Source organism: Capricornis sumatraensis, chromosome 3 (genome assembly GCF_032405125.1).
Source record: "Capricornis sumatraensis isolate serow.1 chromosome 3, serow.2, whole genome shotgun sequence".
Classification (NCBI taxonomy): Eukaryota; Metazoa; Chordata; class Mammalia; order Artiodactyla; family Bovidae; genus Capricornis; species Capricornis sumatraensis.
This window is the reverse complement of record NC_091071.1, coordinates 46,535,737-46,539,429: the sequence shown is the minus strand read 5'-3', so window position 1 is coordinate 46,539,429 and position 3,693 is coordinate 46,535,737. Positions and strand designations below refer to the sequence as shown.

At 40.6% G+C, this 3,693-nt stretch overlaps 1 non-coding gene across 1 annotated transcript; it reads left to right on the top strand.

The window, feature by feature from the left end:
• The first annotated feature begins 2,812 nt into the window (after positions 1–2,812).
• LOC138077257 (U6 spliceosomal RNA) lies at positions 2,813–2,921 on the top strand. The gene has a single exon (XR_011144719.1). It is a non-coding gene; the product is annotated as a U6 spliceosomal RNA (small nuclear RNA).
• The last annotated feature ends 772 nt before the right edge of the window (positions 2,922–3,693 follow it).

Below are 3,693 nucleotides of genomic sequence, written 5' to 3'. Positions count from 1 at the left end.
AGTAAGGGTCTTTTAATTTCATGGCTGCAGTCACCATCTGCAGTGATTTGGGAGCCCCCAAAAATGAAGTCTGACACTATTTCTACTGTTTCCCCATCTATTTCCCATGAAGTGATGGGACCAGATGCCATGATCTTCATTTTCTGAACATTGAGCTTTAAGCCAACTTTTTTGCTCTCCTCTTTCACTTTCATCAAGAGGCTTTTTAGCTCCTCTTCACTTTCTGCCATAAGGGTGGTGTCATCTGCATATCTGAGGTTATTGATATTTCTCCCACCAATCTTGATTCCAGCTTGTGTTTCTTCCAGTCCAACATTTCTCATGATGTACACTGCATATAAGTTAAATAAGCAGGGTGACAATATACAGCCTTGATGTACTTCTTTTCCTATTTGGAAATAGTCTGTTTTTCCATGCCCAGTTCTAACTGCTGCTTCCTGACCTGCATACAGATTTCTCAGAGGCAGGTTAGGTGGTCTGATATTCCCATCTCTCTCAGAATTTTCCACAGTTTATTGTGACCCACACAGTCAAAGGCTTTGGCATAGTCAATAAAGCAGAAATAGATGTTTTTCTGGAATTCTCTTGCTTTTTCCATGATCCAGCAGATGTTGGCAATTTGATCTCTGGTTCCTCTGCCTTTTCTAAAACCAGCTTGAACATCAGGGAGTTCACAGTTCACATATTGCTGAAGCCTGGCTTGGAGAATTTTGAGCATTACTTTACTAGCATGTGAGATGAGTGCAATTGTACAGTAGTTTGAGCATTCTTTGGCATTGCCTTTCTTTGGGATTGGGATGAAAACTGACCTTTTCCAGTCCTATGGCCACTGCTGAGTTTTCCAAATTTGCTGGCATATTGAGTGCAGCACTTTCACAGCATCATCTTTCAGGATTTGAAACAGCTCAACTGGAATGCCATCACCTCCACTAGCTTAGTTCGTAGTAATGCTTTCTAAGGCCCACTTGACTTCACATTCCAAGATGTCTGGCTCTAGATCAGTGATCACATCATCATGATTATCTGGGTCGTGAAGATCTTTTTTGTACAGTTCTTCCATGTGTGTATTCTTGGCACCTCTTCTTAATATCTTCTGCTTCTGTTAGGTCCAGACCATTTCTGTCCTTTATCAAGCCCATCTTTGCATGAAATGTTCCCTTGGTATCTCTAATTTTCTTGAAGAGATCTCTAGTCTTTCCCATTCTTTCTTTTCCTCTATTTCTTTGCATTGATCGCTGAAGAAGGCTTTCTTATCTCTCCTTGCTATTCTTTGGAACTCAGCATTCAGATGCTTATATCTTTCCTTTTCTCCTTTGCTTTTCACTTCTCTTCTTTTCACAACTATTTGTAAGGCCTCCCCAGACATCCATTTCGCTTTTTTGCATTTCTTTTCCATGGGGATGATGTTGATCCTTGTCTCCTGTACAATGTCACGAACCTGATTCCATAGTTCATCAGGCACTCTATCTATCAGATCTAGGCCCTTAAATCTATTTCTCACTTCCACTGTATAATCATAAGGGATTTGATTTAGGTCATACCTGAATGGTCTAGCAGTTTTCCCTACTTTTATCAATTTGAGTCTGAGTTTGGTAATATGGAGTTCATGATCTGAGCCACAGTCAGCTCCTGGTCTTGTTTTTGTTGACTGTATAGAGCTTCTCCAACTTTGACTGCAAAGAATATGATCAATCTGATTTCGGTGTTGAGCATCTGGTGATGTCCATGTGTAGAGTCTTCTCTTGTGTTGTTGGAAGAAGGTGTTTGCTATGACCAGTGCATTTTCTTGGCAAAACTCTCTTAGTCTTTGCCCTGCTTCATGCTGCATTCCAAGGCCAAATTTGCCTGTTACTCCAAGTGTTTCTTGACTTCCTACTTTTGCATTCCAGTCCCCTATCATGAAAGGGATATCTTTTTTGGGTGTTAGTTCTAAAAGGTCTTGTAGGTCTTCATAAAACCATTCAACAAGGGGTAAGGAGATATCCCTCATCCAAGGTAAGGAGCAGTGGCTGTGCTTTGCTGGAGCAGCCATGAAGAGATATCCCACGCCCAAGGTAAGAGAAACCCAAGGAAGATGGTAGGTGTTGCAAGAGGGCATCAGAGGGCAGACACACTGAAACCATACTCACAGAAAACTAGTCAATCTAATCACACTAGGACCACAGCCTTGTCTAACTCAATGAAACCAAACAATGCCTGCGGGGCAACCCAAGACGGGCGGGTCATGGTGGAGAGGTCTGACAGAATGTGGTCCACTGGAGAAAGGAATGGCAAGCTACTTCAGTATTCTTGCCTTGAGAACCCCATGAACAGTATGAAAAGGAAAAAATGATAGGATACTGAAAGAGGAACTCCCCAGGTCATTAGGTACCCAATATGCTACTGGAGATCAGTGAAAAAATAACTCCAGAAAGAATGAAGGGATGGAGCCAAAGCAAAAACAGTACCCAGTTGTGGATGTGACTGGTGAGAGAAGCATGATCTGATGCTGTAAAGAGCAATATTGCATAGGAACCTGGAATGTCAGGTCCATGAATCAAGGCAAATTGGAAGTGGTAAAACAAGAGATGACAAGGGTGAACATCGACATTCTAGGAATCAGTGAACTAAAATGGACTGGAATGGGTGAATTTAACTCAGATGGCCATTATATCTACTACTGCGGACAGGAATCCCTCAGAAGAAATGGAGTAGCCATCATGGTCAACAAAAGAGTCCAAAATGCAGTACTTGGATGCAATCTCAAAAACGACAGAATGATCTCTGTTCATCTCCAAGGTTGCTTTTAACAAATGTAAAAATAAACAAATGAGCACTCACTTTGGCAGCACTTATACCAATAAATTGGAATGATACAGAGAAGATTAGCATGGCTCCTATGCAAAGAGGACATGCAAATTCATGAAGCATTCTATATATTTCATCACTATTCACAATAGTCAGGACATGGAAGCAACCTAGATGCCCATCAACAGATGAATGGATAAGGAAGTTGTAGTGCATACATACAGTGGAATAATACTCAGCTGTAAAAAGGAGTAAGTGTGAATCAGTTTAACTGAGGTGGATGAATCTAGAGCCTGCCGCACAGAGTGGGTAAGAAAGAGAAAAACAAGTACCATATAATAAGGCATGTGTATGGAATCAAGAAAAATGGTACTGATGAACCTATTTGCAAGGAAGAAATGGAGATACAGGTGTAGAGAACAGACTTATGGGCACAATAGGGGAAGGGGAAAGTTGGACAAATTGAGAAAGCATCATTGACATATATGTGTATAATAGATAGCTAACTAGTGGGAAGCTGCTATATCACACAGGAAGCCCGGCCTGGTGCTCTGTGATGACCTAGAGGGATGGGATGGGGAGTGGATGAGAGGCTCAGGAGGGAGTGCATATACATATATATATATATATAATTACAACTGATTCATGTTATTGTATGGCAGAAACCAACACAACATTATAAAGCAATTATCCTCCAATTAAAAAATAAATTGAAAAGGAAGTAAATGGGACTACATCAACTAGAGAGCTTTTGCACAGTGAAGAAAACTATCACCAAAATGAAAAGGGAGCCTAGTCAATGGGAGAAGATATTTGCAAATGATATATCTGATAAGGGGTAAATATCCAAAATATATTTTTAAAAGCTAATACAACTCAACATCAAAACACACACACACAACTTGA